The sequence below is a fragment of the Vicugna pacos genome, chromosome 9 (genome assembly GCF_048564905.1).
Source record: "Vicugna pacos chromosome 9, VicPac4, whole genome shotgun sequence".
NCBI classification, from domain to species: Eukaryota; Metazoa; Chordata; class Mammalia; order Artiodactyla; family Camelidae; genus Vicugna; species Vicugna pacos.
Window position 1 is genome coordinate 22,797,702 of NC_132995.1, and position 20,259 is coordinate 22,817,960.

Below are 20,259 nucleotides of genomic sequence, written 5' to 3' on the forward strand. Positions count from 1 at the left end.
TGAGCTGTGCCCTCCCCTCTAGAGTCTATGCTCTTAGCTGCTAATCCTCACTGTCCCACATGGTAACTGTGGGGGAAGTACAGTTCATTCATTCACTCGTTAAACTCAGCCTTCCCGGTGCCTGAGATTCAGCAGTGAACAAGACAACATGTTTCCTGCCTTAAATGAGCTTGTCGCCTCCTGATATATTATCTTCATTTTACCCAGGAAGAAACAAGGTCAAGAAGATTAGCCTTTTCCTGTTAACACCAGAGGATACATGAGGTGCTTTATTTCAATTCTGCCATTTGACTTACACCATGGGGAGGGAAAGCTGCCTTGCAAATCCTGGAGCTCACAAACCTGTTAATCCTGAATTTTTTTTAACACTGTCCCTTACTTGATACTTGATCTGAGAAAGGATGAAGTAAACCTAAAAATGTTCTAAGAGAGCTTGTGGCTTATACAAGGTAACTAACCAGCCACTGTTTACTATCCTAACAGGAATCTGTAGGCATATTTCTTTTCTTTCTCTTTTTTCCTTTTTATGGGCAGCTTTTAAAAACCAAATCAAACCAACCAAACCAAATCACTGATAATTCAACAGCAGGTTCTAAATCACCCCCAAGACAGCAGCTAAACTCGGTTTAGACTTACAATGCGGTTTCTGGTGGTTGGATTGAAGAATGTATCTCTATCCTGAATATAAAAGTCTTTCATGGAGCTCTTCTCAAATAGGGCAATGAAAAACTCTTGTTCCGGTTGTTGATACTTTCATCCACTTGGAGGACTTTCATCAAACAGCAGAAGTTATCAAAGGCTGAGGACCGGGTTTTCAAATCATTGGGCTTCAGAGGCAATATTATGTGCAGTATCTCAGCGTATGTACAGAACACCTCCCACAGGGGGTGTACTTTTGCAAATACAAGCTTGTCATCCAAAACCTATATTGGGAGAATGAAAACACAAACCAGGAAAATATTTTCACATTTTTAGTATACAGATTTTTCCTACGTTGCTGGTAGTTAAAGCACTTGTGCAAACACACACATATGTCACACTGGTAAAAGTGAAGATATAATAAAAATAGATTTGCAATACATCATACATTTTTGCCTTAAAGATAATTTCTTTGTTGAAATTACTGAAAAGTTTTTTAAATTCCTTACAGTTCCTTCATAAAATAACCAATGTTTTAGATAAAGAAAAGCAAACTTGTTAATTTTTAGTCCAAATTAGTAACTAAAAATAGAAACACCAAAATATTCTTTGCAGTGATATTGTAATGACAATTTTTTAAATTTCTGAAACCTAGAACTATTTACATATCTGTTCAATATATTGTTAAACAGCCATTAAAAGGGATTTAAAAGATTTATATTTATTGATATGGAATATATAATAAAAGGAGAAAACAAAAAAAATGTGAAATAATAATTTTCCTTTTTGGAAGGGAAAAATATCTTCATTTGAACAAAAAAAATTTAGAAGGATTTTATGATCCTTTATATATAATTAAGGTACAGATGGTTTTTAATTCCACTGTTCTTTCACTTTCAATTTTGGGGGTAACTTTTTATAATAAAAAAATCTTTAAAAAGGTTCTTGCATAAATACATTAATAGATATATTTATGACTATATTCTCTGGCTATTAAAAAAGATCTCCTAGCTGTGGATCTGAAACTTACATTCCATAATGCAGATTCTGACTGACTCACCTCCCAGCCCACAGCAAAGGCACGGCTAGTGTGACATGTTTCAAATACCATTCCAAGGAACATGCAGGCTCCCAGCCAATGGCTGCAAGGGGACTGACACTGATCTGGTTGCTCCCAGCTGCAGACCATCACAGATGAGGTTAGATCCACAGGCTCATATTTTCTCTGTCAAAAGAAATCAGAAAGTGTTAGGCTTTTACTTACACCAGGGAACAAGAATTTGTTTTTTATGCAAAAAAATAACAACAAACCAATTTGAACCTGATGAAAAGACATTTACTCAAAAAAGCACAGTAGCAATGAAGGTGCTCTGGCAGACAGGGACTTGTTGGATTCCTGTGAGTGCTGGACTCCTCACATGGAATTTCCTTGGCACTCCAGAAGGCCTGTGGTTGTCCTCATGGGTTTGTGGCCATAAGTGGTGCACAAAAGTCTCTGGCTTTGCCACAGTTTCAAAGCCTTTTTGGCTTATGAAAGGTTTTGCCCTCAAATGGAGTTTTCTTGAGTCCAGTCACTGATGTCATTTACCAGAGTTACAGTCCAGATCTGATATTCTAGACTCTTAATATCTTGCAGACATTCAAATGGTTCAGGTTTGGATGTGTATTCACCTCTGCAGGCCTGGACCAAATCCGATAAAGACACCCGGACAAGTTCAGCAAAATACAAAGAAATTTTTCTCTCTGCAAGACTGAAATGTCTGTGAAGCTATAAAAACATCTGCACCTACAAAAATAGGGAACCAACTCATCAATAACATATCTATCCATAATGCATGGACATTCAAAATAAATACTGTATTTACTCCTATTAAATTCTATCTGGCTTTTGCCAAACTGTGTCCTAAACTGAAAGGAAAGTAGGTAAATGTAGAGAATTTTTTACCTTTTAAGAGAAAAAGGAACCCTCCTACTCGGTTGGTGGGAATGTAAATTGGTGCAGCCTCTATGGAGGACAGAAAAGAGGTTCCATAAAAAAATGAAAATAGACTTCCGTGTGATCCAGCAATCCCATTCATGGATATATGTGGAGAAAAATTTAATTCAAAAAGACGCATGCACCCCAATGTTCACAGCAGCACAATTTAAAATAGCCAAGACACTGAAACAACCCAAATGTTCACTGACAGATGACTGGATAAAGAAGTTGTGGTATATTATATATATATATATATATATGTATATATACATGTATGCATATATATACACACGCATATATACACATGAACACACACACAAATGGAATACTGTTCAGCCACTAAAAAATAAAATAATGACATTTGCAATAACATGGATGGACCTACAGGGTATTATGCTAAGTGAAATAAGTCAGAGAAAGAAAAACAAATATTCTATGTATTAACTTATATGTATATCTAAAAAATAAAACAAATTAATGACTATAATAAAACAGAAATAGACTCACAGGTACACAGAACAGATTGGTGGTTACCAATGGGGAGAAGGAGAAGAGGGGAGGCAGGAAGGGGTTAGGGGATTGAGAGGTAAAAAGTACTAAGTATAAAATGGATAGGTTACAGGGCTGTATCATACAGCACAGGGAAATATAGCCATTATTTTATGGTGACTTTAAATGGAATATAATCTATAAAAATGTTGAGCCTCTGTTTTGTACACCTGAAACTAATATGATGCAAATCAACTACTCAATTACAAAATTTTTAATCAAAGTTTTCTTTTCATATTATTTGCAATAAGTTAGAAGCCAGCACTGTCAACAGAAACATAGTGCAAGTCACAATTTTCCAGTAATCCCATTTAGAAAATAAAAAGGAACAAGTGAAATTAATTCCAGTAATAATTACATTTATCCCAAAATATCCAATATACTATCATTTCAAAAGTGTGATTGACACTTTTAAAACTTATTAATAATATTTTACATTATTTTTGTTGTACAAAGTCTTGAAAATCTATTATGTATTTTCCACTTATAGAACATCTCAATTCACAATAGCCACATGTGGCTGGTGGCTACCATACTACACAGACCAGATTACACCATTCACACTTCTGATAAATTAACTGCTCTTACTTATTTAAAAAACTTGCAGAAAAGGGTTTAGATATTCCCTCTATCAAACAAAGCAACCTTGACAGGTGGGGATTATTTTCATTATAAAGTGAAAAATAAAGGTAAGAGAGCCATGCTTACATGTATGTTAAGGTAACAATACCTTCTTAATTCATTCAGGACTTTACAATCTTTCTTCATATGCCAAGGATTCACTGTCACTGCGCAATGTTTTTCACTACTATCATCTTTGTGATTGAGAGGCTTCTGATGACCCTGCTTTGTGCTTCTGTACATAAAGTAACAAAACAGAGAAAAAGACCTTATTAAAGATAATTTAGGGGGGAGGGTATAGCTCAAGTGAAAGATCATGTTCTTAGCATGCACAAGGGCCTGGGTTCAATCTCCAGTAATTCTTCTAAAAATAAAATAAATAAATAAAAACCTAATTACCACCCCCCAGCAAAAAATTAATTTATTACTTTAATTAAAAGTTTAAAAAAGATAATTTAGTGCAGGCTTATCAGGCTACAAGAGCTACAATGAATGCCCCCACCCATTAATTTAGAAGAAGTCTCACAGTATTTCTCAACATAAAGGCTAAAATATAATTGAGAACACTTCCTGATGGTCAGCATCATTTTAACAAAAATGTAGATAATTACGTCCCTGTTGTCAAATTTCTGTCAGAGTTGGGCATGGAACATTTAGTTAGTAAAAGTGATTTTGCAGCTCTCTTTGAAAGAAATGCTGAGAAATGATCTTTTCTGTTGGAAATTAGCCTGCTTTTAAATTCTTCAGTAGGCATAAGTGTTTACAAACCATGCAGGAACTGGATTATATTTTACATATACTTTAGAAACTGATTTGAATTTTGCCCTCTACCTGCAAGGCTATTTCTTAGGTAATAACATAAGCAGGCCACTATACTAAATTTTGTTTCCCTGTTTGCTTAATCCTCACAACAACTCTGTAAGCTGCTATTATTACCCCCATATAACAGATAAAGAGCTTGAGGCAGAAAATAATTTGGGTAACTTGGTAAATGGTGGAGCTGGGTAAGACTGCAGCCAGTCTGACACTCAGGTCCATTCTTCTCACCAATGTCTGATACTGCTACCTACATTCAGCAATGACCGCTAATTTCATATTTAAGTGTGTCATTTCTAAAAGTGCAAAGCTATATTAGTACTGCTGTGTAAATTATCCGTTTGAGATGTGATTGCCAAAAAAAAAAAAAGAAATAAAATCAGGGTGCCACTGAGGGGGGGCAAACTGCATATGGACGGACACAAGGGGACTTTGTGAGGAAAAAGTTGCACAAATCTAGAAATAGCTAAAATGGCTGACTTGTACAATTATAATGTGTGAATTTTATGGCCTGTAAATTACACCTTAATACAGATATTAAATTAAGAAACTGGGATACAAAATTAAGACTAAAACACATATATAAATCACACAAAGAACAACAGGCAAATATCATTATTTACTGCACCATTGTCCTTGATGCAGCTTCCTATCCTCACCCATTCCTGAAAGGATGATTCATTTTTAAAATAGTCTTTTAATTTATTCAGCAAATAATTTTTGATTGCCTACTATGTACCCAGGACTAGTCTAGGCAGTTGGAATAGATAAATAAACAATACAAAAGTCCTGTCCTCACGGAGCTTTGTTGGAGTCTAGCTGGGATGGGGGTGGAGATGACAATTCACACAACAGAGCAGCAGAGGAGGTGGCATGTTAGTAAAGAGGAACCATGGAAAAATCAAAAAAGGGCAAGGTAAAGAGAGTTTAGGGTATGGGATGAGGGTGATGTTGTATTAAATACCAGAGCAGGCCACACTGAGGACTGAGGTTAGAACTAAGACTTGGAGGTGAGAAGTCCCAGGTGGACGGAATAACCATCACCGAGGCCAGCGTGCACTTCGCATGTTCCAGAATGGGGGCACGGCTGGAGCTGCGGAGAAGGGTCAGTGCAGATCCTGTATGGCCTTGGAGGACGTTGTAAGGACTGTGGCTTTTACCCAGAGTGAAATGGGGAGGCACTGCAGAAGGACGACACAATCTAACTTAGGTTTTCGAGGCTCACTTGACTGCCAGGTGAGAATAGTCGAAACGGGTCAGAGATGAAAGGAGGGAAGCCTCTGAGAAGGGCTGTGCAGGAGGAGAGGACAGTGGCTCAGGGTAGGGAAGCAGCAGTGGAGGCAGGAACCATGGTGAGAAGTGGCTGGGTTCTGGATATGTTTTAAAGGCAGTGTTAAACCAGATCTATTGACAGAATTCATGTGGTATGTCAGTGAAAGTCAGAATAACTCCAAGTTTTTTGACCCAAGCAGCTGGATGGATTAAGTTTCCACTAACTGAATGGGGGAGGTTGCAGGAAGAACCAGTTTGGGGTGTAGGAGAACAAAGAGCTCAGTTTTTACACATGTTGCTTTTAAGATATCAGAGTTTCAAGTGAAGATGTCAAATCAGCAGAAGATTGTAAGAGTCCAGAGTTGGAGAGAAAAATTCTAGCAGGAGACAGAAATGTGGGAATCATGGGTCACACAGGTGGCACAGGAAGACATGAAACCCAGGTACTCAAACATTAAGATAACCTGGCATTAACCATAGAAGTTGTCCTTGAGGGCCTGCCTACTAGGTGTGGATATCAGTCCTATTTCCTGACCACTCGAGTTTTAAAAAGCAACTTACAAATTAATTCGTGCAAGACACTGCCTCCAGTGGGTGGGTCCAGAGCTGGAGTGGGAGAATTGGATGGTGCACACTACTCCCTACAGTAGAATGTGTGTGTGTGTGTGTACACATGTGTGTGTGCGCAGGGGGATGAGATACACCTGGCTTAAGAAAAAGAGCTAGTAAGTCTAGAAGCTGAAAGATGAAAGAACATCCAGAAATGGTAGAGGGAACAGGGGAAACACTGTGTACTGTAAGACATATCCCCATAATGCCATTTCCCACCATCCTTTCATCAGGAACACAGTTGGAAAGGGGGGAATTATGTAGATACGTGTAATGTACACAAACTTTCTGAGTATGTAACACAGAATATCTACATATGTAGCAAGTTAGTGATATTTATATATGCTTCAAGTTTAAAAACAAGTTCACAACAGAGGGAAAATAAAATACTGAGGAGTGGTAGAAGTATCATAGAAGGCCTTTCGATGCTCAGAATGGAAGCAAAAGCAGCTTCACCCAACAAAGAACGTCAATAAGAGTCAAGAATGTTTATATTTGCTTAAGAAATTGAGAGTTACAACTTCCTGCTTTCAAGAATTAACATAAGACAGATACCACACTATAAGCAACGTCTATACTGGAGCTTTCTTAAAGCTATTTTAGTTCCTGCTTGTTCTGATGTACTCCAGACACTCTGCAAAGAAAACCTTCTATTCAAAGGCTTAAAGGAATAAAATAAGAAATAACACTGCATTCTTTTCAGTGGTCTCTGTACTGAAAGTCACTTGCAATTGCAGCACCCTGCCACAGGTCCACATTTTTAACAATAAAGACCTTTGCGCAATTTTTCAATTGCTATGTGACTTTGGGTCAGTCTCTCACTAAGAAGCAGAATGGAGTACCAGAAAATGACACATCAGGTCTAAAACTACAGATGTGGGAGATGAACCTACACCAGGAAACAGCTAAGTGGGAGGGTAAGGTTTACCTTTTAAGTTACCGTAAGTGCAGTTACACCTGCTCCCTGCTTCCCCTGTGAAGTGAAGAGCTAGTCTTTTCCAGAAAAGCTCTCATTCTGAGAACTGTCTTCTTTAAAATATTCGGAGATTCTCTTTTAAGGTTCTTGCACTTTTAAGCCTTTCCCCAACTCTACATCCTATAACAAGTGTAAAAATTATCCTATAGCCTATTGTTACAGAACATACTCTACAAAAGCTGAGGTTTCCCAGGGTTTGGATCCCAGAACTCTGCTACCAGATAATCCTAAAGCTTTCCTTCCATAACAGACTCTTCCGCCAATTCCCAGCTGCGGGCAAATTCGGCTTCTCAGATCAGGTAACTTTCTAACGCTGCCTACGAACACTCTGCTGCCAGTAAAGGAACTCTCAGACCGAAAGCACACAATGCCCCTAGTGAGGGTTGCCTCCTTCAATCAATCAAGATGCCATCACCAAGCAAATATTTAAACCTACTGCAAAACCTCTAAAGACATCTTACAAACAATATAGTTTGTATAGATGCATACTATTTGCTCTGGAATAGTGATTTCCAATGGAAGGAACAAAGGACCACATGACCCAAGCAATTTTTTAAAACTGCACATAACCATCCCTCTTCACGTGAGGATTCAGGCAAGACGGTCTTACAGGCCTAGGTGTAACAGAATGACAGCACCTCTAGGAGTAGGTTGAAAAGCAGCGAGGTAGACTTCTAGTGAAAGGGGGTGATGTAATAGGCCCCATCGCCCACTTACCTACCAGCACAGGACAGTCATCTCAGATCGAGAACAAACACTTTGGGAAACAGAGGTTGTTTATATTTTTATGGTATTCTGGTGGAAATAATGCCCTGAGTCATGTGAAGTTGTGGCTGCAAAATTGAACAGGGGACTGGACATTTTCACATTCAGGACAAAAATAGCCCCTGGATAGCCACCATATCTGCTCTCCCCTTTGCCTGTTCACCCCAAAAGCTGCAGGACTCTCCTGCTTGCAATGACACCCACCACTTCTCACAAATTCTTGCCAAGTTCACATCAGCAGCTGGTGGTGTCAAAGTCACCATTTGTACTGCTATGAAGTCCCTCCATTTCTTTATATCCCTTCTATTTTCTCTGTTGTCTTCCTAGCTACACTTGCATTCACAAGATAGTTACCGCACTAACATTGCCTCTGTAATCAGTCCAGGATATAGGAAGTAGAGATTCAACTGTAACCAGTCCCAGAATACTTGTCATGCCACACTAGTGTCCCAAAAAATACTCTGGCATCCCTCATCTCACTCAAAGAACCACTGCATTACTTAGAGGTTGTAAAATTAGAGGGCTTTCTCTACTGGGAAACACTGTGGCTTGTGGTAGAGTTGTGATTTCAGTTTTTGCAACTACTTACAGGCAAAAAGACATGGCCCGCAAATTTTCTTCAAGCGTTTGGTATTTAAACTTTCATTAGATACAGAGCCAGTGGACTAACCGTAATCTATGAACATATGGTCATATTATCAAATAATGTTCATGTCTACCTTACAGACATGTAAGAACTTGGATTACACCTGCAAGCCTCTAGGACTTTAGAATTAGATGTGAAGCATCCTGTGAGATAAAAAACCTCCTATCCAGTCACAGAACACAATTATAGACAACATGGCACTAATGTCACTGAATACATTAGTATAGTCCATGTATGGTTAAGTTACATCTCCAATTTCTCAGAGCTGGAAAGGAGATGTCTAGAAAAGCTGGAAGAGCCCAATTACCAAAACAGCTCAAAAGTTAATGCAGACTCCTGCACCTCCCAGAGCAGAGGGCGGAGGGGGTATTGCCCAACACTCTGTCCTCCCCCAGGATGTGGCATGTGGGGAAGCAGGCAGGAATGGGTGGCTGGGACTCGGAGGTGGAGAGGTGATGAAAGCAAGAGTGGAACTGCTCTGGTCCTAGAACAACAGAGCTGTAAAAAGCTCGGCTTCAGTTCAACCAACTCCCTCTCCCACTTTCCCTCCCACCTACGTGACAAACAGAGCACAGCCAGGCACTTTCTGCCCATGACGGTGACTACTAGTAGGAAAGGGACCAGGATAAAAGCATGTCCTATAAAAGATCAGTCTGATTTTAAGGCTATGTTATAAACAATGAACAGCACTGTCAGAGTGGGACACTTGTGTGGCGCTCAAGTAGGGAGGAGGAGGTTGAGGATCCATTTCCAGCACTTCCATGTCTTTTATCACTCCTATTTCTGACCTTTCCTTTGCCACTTTTTGAAGCACTGCCATCACTGGCAGGTAAAGGGGCAGCAATGTGACTTGGCCGTTTGGCTGATGGGGCTACATTTCCCAGCAGTGGAATGAAAAGGCACTGGAAGAGGATCAGCTGGAAGATGTGAACTGCAGTCCTGGCCTGTGCCAAACACTAACCAGGTGACCCTGGGTTAGGCTCTTAGTCTCTCTGGGCTTCCGGCTGTTTACTTATAAAAGAAGGTTTTGTCATTGCACAAATATATCCAATATGAAATGTAACATGAAAGTCAAACATAAGGACATCTCACCTGCTTGCTTCAGGGAACTGTACAAGCACTGAACACTATGTGAATGTAAACACAGTCTTAAGAAAACTATTGAGGTAAAGCACTAAACTGAACATGGAGATAAAGTTTTATGGATTTTCTTGGCTTTCTTTTTTAATTGCAACACTGAATTAATAGTTATTAGCTATAATCCACACCACCACCACTGCGAATAAATAAAGAAGGTAAGCACTGCCTGGATGCCTGTTATTGCCCGATGCTAAGCAGGGTGAGGGGTATAAAGGAGGCTGAACAAGGGAGTCTTCTCCAGTTACCAGCTAAGTGAGGAGACACATTGGAAACCACCCAGGAATGGTACCAAGTCAGTACTCAAATCCAAGATTACAGACTACTGATCATAAACAGTACAGGAATACAAAGAGGAGCTAGAAGTATTTGGAATAAATAGGGAAGACTCTATGAAGGGGATGGGGCTCCAACTAGTTCTCAGGGCAATTCTAAGCTGTTTTAACTGAGGACTGGATAGGAAAAGGCTGGTGACTCCTGGTTTTTAATAAGGCACAGGTTACCCTAGGAGGCTAAGTTACATAATGATTGGAACAAATAAGGTAAGTCCAAAATGATGAAGGGTCGAGACTCCCTGGCTGAGATCTGGTTGTGTTAAGTCTTTGACTTGACTGTAGATGTGGGAGCACCAAAACTGTAGGTTGACTGAAAGGGGGGGAGAGAATATCCAAGAATTCAGCAGAAGGAAAAATTCATGTATCAGGGATGAAAGCTCTTCATCAGAGTATCAGCAATCAGAATAGACACTTGAAACCAAAAACATACAGTTCAAGAAGCTGACAAAATGTGGAGGGTGGTGAGAGAAAGATAAATCAAAGACCACTCCAAGCCTTTGTGTATTCAAGACCGAAAGAATGATTATCCCACTGAATATGTGGAGACACTGCAAGAAAAAAGATTATGAAATCAGCTTTAGACATGTTGAATCTGACATATGAGCTAAGAGTAGGTTTTCTCTAAGAAGCTCAAAATTCAAAACTGAAGCACAGATGTTGAGTACAGGCTTAAGATGCAGATGGACAAGACATGATAAATCTCCTAAAAGAAAACATAGGCAAAACATTATCTGACATAAATCTTAGCAACATTCTCCTAGGGTAATCTACCCAGGCAATGGAAATAAGAGAAAAAATAAACAAAAGGGACATAATTAAACTCATAAATTTCTTCACAGCAAAGACAACCATAAGTAAAACAAAAGGAAACAACAACCTACGAATGGGAGAAAATATTTGCAAATGATACGACTAACAGAGGCTTAATTTTCAGAATATATATAACAGCTCATACAACTTAATAACAAAAAAACAAACAACTCAATCTTAAAATAGGCAGAAGACCTAAACAAGCATTTCTCCAATGAAGACACAAATGGCCAATAGGCACATGAAAGAATGCTCGATATCACTAATAAACTGAGAAATTCAAATCAAAACTATAATTAAGTATCAGCTCCCATCATTCAGAATGACCATCGCTCAAAAGTTCATGAATGATAAATGCTAGAGAGGCTGTAGAGTGAAGGGTACCCTCTTACACTGCTGGTGGGAATCTAGTTTGGTGTAGTCATTATGGAAAGCATGGAAATCCCTGAAAAAACTAAAAGTAGACTTACCCTATGACCCAGCAATCCCACATCTGGGTATATAACTGGAAAGAACTCCAATGTGAAAAGATACCTGCACACCAGTATTCACAGCACCACTGTATACAAGAGCCGAGACATGGAGGAAAGCTAAATGTAGCAACAGATGACTGGATAAAGAAGTTGTGGCATATTTATACACTGGAATACTACTCTACCATGAATAGGACAAAATAAAACCATTTGCAGCAACATGGATGGAGCTAGAGATCGTCATTCTAAGTGAAAGCAGCCAGAAACAGAAAAATACCAAATGATACCACTCATATGTGCAATGTAAAAAAAGAGAGAAAAAGACACTGTGAACTCATCTACAGAACAGAAACAGACTTGCAGACTTAGTAAACAATCAAGGTTACCAGGGAAAGGGGATAGGAAGGGATAAATTTGGGAGTTCGAGATTTACAAATGTCAGCCACTATATATAAAAAGAGATTTTAAATTAAGTTTCTTCTATATAGCACAGAAACCTATGTTCATTATCTAGCAATAACCTATAATGAAAAAGCTGATACAGCCACCAACTGAGGAAGCAGGAGAAGAAAGGAGAGTTAGTTATGCTGGGCTAGAGCCCACTTCTAAAATCCTTGTCAGCCACTGAGGCTGCCCCGAGTACACTGAGCTTTCCTCCCAGGGACAGGCTGACATGACATGCGTCCTGCAAACCTGGGGCAGCAGAGGCCGTCCCCAGGTCTGGCCCTAGGGGAGATGGGAGCAAGTCCACCTGCTCCCCTTGGTGCAGCACCCCTCCCTGCAGCCCCCGCCACCTGACTGCACCACGCCTGCATCTCAGGAAACCACTGACTTGAAAACAACTGATCCACGAACCTGGGGCAGCGGCAGGGAGATGGGCAGCGACCTGGCAAGCTGGTAGACTTGCCCCCATCTCCCCCATGGCCTGTCCAGGGCTCGGCCTCTGCTGCTCCAGGCACGGTCCGCAGGTCAGCCTGCTCTCGGGAGGAGGGCACGGTGTGGTTGAAGGCAGTGGCGGGTTATGGGGTCTGCCCATGGGAGCCCTTGGATTTGCTTCAAACTCCCCAGCGCATGGCCTGAGCTTGGCCTCTGCTGCCTCAGGTTCGTGGAACTCAGGTTACAGGTCAGCCTGCTCCTGGAAGGCGGGTGCTGTGTTGTCAGGGAAAGGCGGCAGCTGCGATGGCGGGATTGGGGCTGCCCTGTGAGAGCGCGGGGGTTGCAACAATTTCCCGCTGCTGCTGCAGCCATCCCAGCACACTCATCGCACCGAGCCCATCTCCCAGGAGCAGACTGACCTGTAACCTGAGTCCCACTAACCTGGGTCTTTAGAGGCCGCCCCCAAGGTCAGGCCGCAGGTAAGATGGGAGCAAATCCATGGGCTCTCATGGGGCAGTCCCCATTCCATCCGAGGCCCCGCGACTGCACCGCACCCACCTGCAAGGAGCAGGCCATCGTCTGAGGGCCAGTCGGAGATGCTCTGGAACCGGCCGGCGCCCTCCCAACTCCCGGGGCTGTACCTGCTCTCCTAAACCCGTGTATAAGCGGCGGCAAAAACACGGTGTTCAGGAACTACTAATACCGGGGTTACCACGAACCACAGCGGCGGCTGGGACCCGCCTCAGGGTCCTAACGGGACGCGCGGCCGGGACCTCACCTCCGCACCCCTCCCTGGGCGCCTCCTCAGCTGCACAGCCCAGGCGTCACCCGCCGGCTCCCCGAGCAGCGCGCCCCCACCAGCGACCTCTTAACTGTCCGGCACCGGCAGCCGAGCCGCGTGCAAGCGGCGGCCCAGGCCCCAGGCCGTGTTCCTCTTCCAGGAGCTGGTCCAGGAGCAACCGGCTGCCGCCAGCTTCCACGCGTTCTGGGTGGGTTCCGGCGTCCGCGCGTCTGTCCGTCTGCGCGTGCGCGCCCCTCCTCCTCCCGCCCGCAGCGCAAACTGCTCGGGTGGGTCTCCTGCTTTACCGGCCCTGGCCGCTGGGGCCGGGAGGAGCCAGGTGGGGCCCCTCCTGCTTGTCCCGCCGGGTCTCCATCCCCAGAGCCTTCACCCAGCCACCGACTGGGTCCTGGCATTGAACTAGAACCACGACTGCCCTAGGCCAGGCCTCACCCACCCAGCCCCACTTTCCCTGCTCAACTTCCCCTCCCTGTTACTACCCTCCCACCACTGGCCAGGCCCAGTCTCCCACCAGACCTTGAAGACAGGGCTCCTTCTCCTCACACCATGGTCCCTGCCCTGACACTCCATCCTGCTAGGTCCTAACCTATGGCCCCTACACCCACAAGCTTACCCCTCATGCCTCAGCACAGGACACCCAACATCCTGAAATTATCCCCCTCACCTCTCAGCCAGGTCATTTCCACTCTGATCGGGCCCCACACCACTCAACCTGTACCCCCACACCATGGGATCCCCTTAAATCTGAGTGCACCCCTACCCTGAGCTCACTCACTCACCCTTCACCCTGTGGTTGGGGTGGGGAAATCCGTGCTCCAGTAATGATGACTACTGCCACCAGTGGGGGATCGAGCCTAGTGTGCACCTTCAGAGTTAATGTCTGAGGCTACAGGGTGAGGTAGGCTGGGATGAAGGTGGTTCCAATTCCTGCCTTGGCACCCTGATCCCCGCAGCCTGTGCCTGAACTGACCTGATGGGTCAGGTTGATCCCAGACTACCAGCCACTGGCCTTGGGCTTTCGGTGGTTGATGGTCCTGATGGTGATCTGGACTCCTAGGGCGGAGGCACTGGGCACGCGGACCTTTGGGGTGGGGGAGTTCAGAGTATGCACTTAATCCCAGGGTTAGACATCAGATGGTGGGCTGTGTGCATGGGGCTTTGTGCATGGCATGGACTCAGCACAGGTGGGTGCAGGGAACTTGTTCATTCACACCAGGCCAGAGGGAAGAGGGAAGGGAGCTTTTAAAGTGTCAAAGTGAGGAAGCCAAAGCTTTAGAGCAAAGTAGGAAGGTGCACTGGCCAGGCCACCATGGATCTTGCCGCAACGCTTGTCCCTTGCATCAGGGGAGACTGGCAGTTGACTGGCCAATGAGACATCCCCTGCTGTGGTATAGTTTACAGGCAATTGAAGGGATTTTGAAAGGTAATTTTAATCCAATAATTTTCAGTTTCTCTGTGGTAGATTAGGTCCAAAATCATGGTGAATCTGGCAGGGATCCTGCCTGAAATCCAGCCTGGGACAGTGGAGGACCCACCCAGGAATCATCCACTTAGCTCTCACCAAAAGTCACTGTAATAGAGAAGAACAAATCTGACTCCATATTGGATCTGTTCCTTTTCCTTTAACCCTCTGCCGTGTTATCTAGGCTTAGACTTGCAAGCTCTGCACTTTTTGTAAAACAGTGTTGCCTTTAGCCTGAAATAAACAGGAGAGCCTATTCTCAAAAGTCTGAGCTTTAAGGATATTAACACTTTGCACTCCTATAAAGATAACAAGTTGCAGAATAGAAAAAGTTTGTTTTGTTGCAGGTTTTGCAGGAACACCATGATCTGACCCACGTGGACAGCTGCAAAGGATTCCAAGAACAAAGAATTCCTACACCAACAAGTTTGCAACAACCAACCACAGCCCCTCCCCTTTTTAGTAGAAAAGGAGCCTGAAGTTGACATGGGGAAGATGGTTCTCCAAGATATTAGTCCACCATTATCTTGGTTTACAGCTGTTTACGTAGACCAGGTCATAGTGCCTCTGTAAATCCCCTAACAAAACAAAAGTAGTTTTCTATTCTACAACCTGTTGTCTTTATATAAGTGCAAAAGTGTTAATATCCTTAAAAAATCAAAGCCTTGAAAGTAGGCTCTTCTGTATATTTAAGGCTAAAGGCAACATTGTTTTACAAAAGGTGCAGAGCTAGTAAAACTAAGCCTAGAAAAAAGGGCAAAGGGTTAAAGCCAAAAGGACAGATCTTCTATGGAGTCAGATTTTTTCTTTTCTATTATACTATATTCTATTTTTGTTTTAAGTATATAAGAATAAAGTTTAGCCTTTTCCCATTTTAAATTGTGCAATTTTAAGGAGCATTAATTGCATTCACAGTGCTGTGAGACCAGCACCACTTGTTTCAGACTATTTCCTTCCTCAAAGTAAAAGCTTGTATACAAAGAGCACCCCACGTCCTACCTCCCCCAGCCCATGACAAGCCCTAATCCCCTTTCTCTCTCTATGTCTTTACGTATCCTGGAGGTTCCCTATCAGTGAAATCGTATAAAAGGTGGCTTTTTTGGGGTTTGTCTGCCCACATATCTTAAGTAGGGACGGGTGAATTATTTTTTTTTTTGTTTTCACGTGAATTAGCATTTTTGTATTTTGAGAGGAAAGTCCAGATGGATTAAAGATGAGACGTACCAAATGAAGCCCTTTTAGTAACTCTGTGTATAATCTCGGGGTAGGCACTGCTGTTCTAACTGTGAAACCAGAGCCAGAAGGGAGATGCTTAGCTCTTCTTGTGGCAAAATAAATCCAAACAACAGCAGAAAACAAAGGCCAAGAAAGACAGCTGGAAAGACAAACCACAGCCTGGAAAAACCTTTCCTCATGACCCAAGATCGGAAAAAAGCTTCACATCCCTGTGGTCCAAAAAGCTCTTGAAGCCCAGTGTTCTGAAAAGAAACAAAACACACAGAGTCAGTTCCAACGAGAGGCAGTGCAGGTGGCCGGTTTGTACTGGAGATGCTTGACCTCTCAGGTGAGGACACAGGCAGACAGACAGACTGCAGAGACAGCATTGGCCACCATCACCCTGGCAGGTCTTTAGCCCGGTGACAACCAGCCCTGGTGACAACGTGAGCAGGCAGAGGCCCCAGGAGGCACCCTGGAAGGAAGAGCAAATGGACGCTCCTCTCCGGCAGAACAAGGTGTAGGATGCATCAAAGTGCCACAGGTGCATCCCTTCCCTAGCAGTGCTGAGCCTTAGAGAAGATCCCACCAAAGTGCTTGCACAATTTTCAAAGATAATGTTTCTTCAGTAACATGAATTCAAAATAATCAATATGTCATCAAGGGATTTTCAGAAGTGACCTGCCCTGGACCCGTACAATACACACACATAAATACACACATATACACATAAATATATACACACATACATACAGGAAAAGAGACAGACAGACTGAAACACAGAGAAGCAGGGGGAGACAGAGAAACAGAGAGAGAGACAACTCAGAGAGGCACTGAGAGACAGAGACAGAGAGAAGGAACACTGGAGCTGGTAATGAGTGGAACTCACATACATTTTCACAAGTCAGTCTATGTGTCAGAACCTGGTCCCAAAGTCGATCCACCCTCCAGGGCAGGGTGTGGGGATCCCACAAGGGTGTGGGGATCCCACAAGGGTGTGGGAACAGAAGGCAAAAAATAGGAAGCCATTGTGGGGCAGCCCACCACAGAGGCCGAGATGGGACACTGGGCCTGTATGTCAACATGACAGAATGACCTAGGAGGTTGTATGCCAGAGCGGACAATGTCAGAGTTGTATTTAATTTCAGTCTCACGACTGTGAGCGGGGAAGCAAGCAGCAAGGAAAGTGACTTTCTCCAGACCCCAGGGCAGACCCCGGCCTGTGTGGGGTGTGCTTTGCACTCCGCCAGCCCTCTGTGGGTTCCTTCCTTTGCTGAGTCTGTGCACGATCTCCCTGTGATGCCAGCCCGTGGGGGTGACAGATGCAATAGGTGTTTCTAGGTCTAGAGACAGGATGGCTTCTCTAGGAAGCAGGGGCCAGAATGATCCCCACTGTGCTGATGGGGGATTGGGGAGACCCTGAGAGGCACGTGGCTTGTCCAGGATGATAACACTGCTGAGTAGGGGGAGCCAGGTCTGAACCCAGCTGTGTCTTCAGAGCTGCGGCACTGGTTGCATCCAGGACTCCCCAGGGCTATGGGGGGGGGCTGAGTTGGTGTCACTGTGTGTGGACATGGCATGGAGTGAGAAATGAGAGATTGGAAGCCCAGAAAGGCCCTTGAGGAGCTTTGTGTCAGGAGGAAGCTTGGAGAAGTGGACCCCAGGAAGTGACCTCACTTCCCTGGCAATAGAGCCCAACAGAACTTGGAACCGAAGTCACCAGGCACCCGCTCTGTAGAGAAGTCCCTACTCAGCTCACCTGGTTGGAGACAGAGGCATGTTCTGCTGCATCCCATTATCCTGAGGCCACAGGCCCCGGAAAGCCCTCAGCGAGGGTCTCTACCAACGCTGCCGGCACTGGGTCAGGTCTCACCCAAGGCGCCTCTGGCCTTTTGGCCAGAGAGACCCAAAGGTAACACAGGGAGGCCCAGGGCAGGCCCCCCCAGGCTGGGCCACCACTCAGATCCCATCCAGGTAGCCACACGGCCCCATCCTGCCTGGTGGAGGTGGAGCAGTCATGTTGGGGATGGGTATCTGCCTCAAGAAAGAGCAGGACAGAGGCCTGGGGGCCCGGTCACGTAGACAGCCCAGGACAAAGCTGGCTGGCTGGGATGTGGAGAGCCGGGGAAGGGTCCTGCCGCCCAAGGTGGAGCCCATGCTCTCTGGGTATGCATTTTCCCTCCCGGATGTCTGAGCTGAACAAGGTTCCGGTCTGATCTAGCAGCAGAGGGTAGAGTCTACAGAATCAGGAGTGTTCCTGGCCGGGAAGGACTCTGAGACTTCCATGCTGGGTCAGCTGCTGGTCACTATCATTGCAGAGCCAGATACCACATGTTGAAAAGAAGCTGATGAATAAGAACACCAACGCCCCCTCCCCAAGTGAAGGACTGGTGTGTCACTCTTCTGAGGGCCAGCGCAGACTCCTGGTGGGTCTGGATATGGAGGGGTCCCCACCACCATGGCCCACAAATCAGTGGGGCAGGCCTCCGACCCAGACATCACCCAGGGCTCTCCCAGGGACCTACCCGGGGCTGACGGGTAGCTCAGCACACCCTGGTCTGACCTGGAGCACCGTGCCCACCTCGCTGCAAGTCAGGTGGAGGACCAGGAGCCCACGAAGCAGAGACCAAAGGTCAAAAAAGCAGGGCTGGTGTATGTGTGTAGGTGAGGGTGGGGCGAAGGCTGGGCCACACAGGGAGGTGTCCCTAGAGGCTACTGTTGGGACCAGAAAAAAGAATGGCCTCAGAACACCTGTCTGGAAAAATTCAGTCACAGAATACATCCTGTGGGCACTTCCTGGGTGGGAGCTGTCTGGAAAGCTCTGGGAAGATTTCTGTCCTTGTAGAGGCACATGGAAAGGGAGGCAGGTGCGTAAATTTTTCCTCTCTCACAGCATGAGATCTTCCACAAGACTTAAAACTCTCTCCACTTCCAATAGTTACAGAGGAGGCAGGGGCAGGGGAAGATGTCAGAGACCAAAAATGGGACGAACTGGATCCAGCAGGAGACCTCGAGCTCCCTCCTGCCGCTCCTGCAGCTCCCCCTGAACCTGCGTCTGCAGCTGGACTGCTGGGCAACGGAGAAACAGTTCAGGCATCACCACCACCTGGGGTAGAGCCCCCTCTGCACCCACCCACACCTTCTTCTCCAAAATGTTCTCCGAAATTCCACCGTCAGTCCCCCCACAAACTTGACGTCCCTTCCGCTGGAGATGTTTTTGTTTCATTTTCTTTAGTTTCCTTTGCTTGTTTCACATCATTTATGACATCCTTTATTTTTCTTTTTAGAGTTTCATGTAATAAAATGTAGACTTTTCCCCTTTTAAATTGTGCAATTCAGGAGCATTAGGGGCATTCACAATGTTGTGCGACCATCACTACCATCTAGTTTCACACTATTTCTTTCCTCAAAGTGAAACCTTGGATCCAGAGCATGCACTCCCCTCCCTCCTCACCCAGCCCCTGACAACCCCAAGTCCTCTTTCTCTTTGCGTGTCTTTACCTCTACTGGTTGTTCCCTGCCAATGAAATTTTAAAAAAGGATTTTTTCCTTCCTGCCCACATGTTTTCACCTGGGGCTGAGGATTTTTGTTTGTTTTCACTTGAAACAGCATTTTTATTATTTTCAGGGGATATGCAGGGGGATTAAAGATGTGATGCACAAAATGAAGCCCTTTTGGTAACTCTGTGCATAATCTCAGGGTAGACACTGCTGTTCCCCCTGTGACACCACAGCCAGAAGACACAAGGGAGATGCTTAGCTCTTCCTGTGGCAAAAACAAAACCAAACGAATCAAAAAAATTAGTAAAAGCCCAGAAAAATTGCTTGAAAGGCAAACCACAACCTGGAAAATGCATTCCTCATAACCCAAGGTTGGAGAAATTTTTCCCATTCCTGTAGTCCAAAATCCTTTTGAAACTCAGTGTTCTAAACAGAAACAGAACAGACATGGGCAGTTCCAATGAGAGGCAATGCAGGTGGCCAGTGTGTGTTAGAGATGCTTGACCTCTCAGGTGAGAACAGAGGCAGACGGAAACACTGCAGAGACAGCATTGGTCACCATCACACTGGCGGTTCTTTAGTCAGGTGACAACCAGCCCTGGTGACAATGTAAGCAGGCAGAGGCTCCAGCAGATCCCCTGGAGGGAAGAGTGAAGGGACGCTCCTCTTCAGGAGAACAGGGTGCAGGACTCATCAAAGGGCGACAGATGCATCTCTTCCTCAGAAGATCTGATACTTACAGTTCATCCCGCTAAAATCCTTACACACCTATTCAAAGAT

At 44.6% G+C, this 20,259-nt stretch overlaps 2 long non-coding RNA genes across 3 annotated transcripts; one reads left to right on the forward strand and one right to left on the reverse strand.

Annotated features, from left to right (window-relative positions):
• Positions 1–1,699: 1,699 nt before the first annotated feature.
• Positions 1,700–14,178, reverse strand: LOC140698406 (uncharacterized). Of its 2 annotated transcripts, none has more exons than XR_012076191.1 (4): positions 14,081–14,178; positions 3,875–4,022; positions 2,585–2,644; positions 1,700–1,864 (listed from the first exon to the last, which is right to left on the reverse strand). It is a non-coding gene; the product is annotated as an uncharacterized lncRNA (long non-coding RNA). The 2 variants fall into 2 exon arrangements; XR_012076190.1 differs by lacking the exon at positions 14,081–14,178 and adding an exon at positions 13,281–13,367.
• Positions 14,179–17,724: 3,546 nt separating this feature from the next.
• Positions 17,725–19,068, forward strand: LOC140698448 (uncharacterized). Its single transcript, XR_012076236.1, has 3 exons — positions 17,725–17,890; positions 18,297–18,404; positions 18,917–19,068. It is a non-coding gene; the product is annotated as an uncharacterized lncRNA (long non-coding RNA).
• Positions 19,069–20,259: the final 1,191 nt, after the last annotated feature.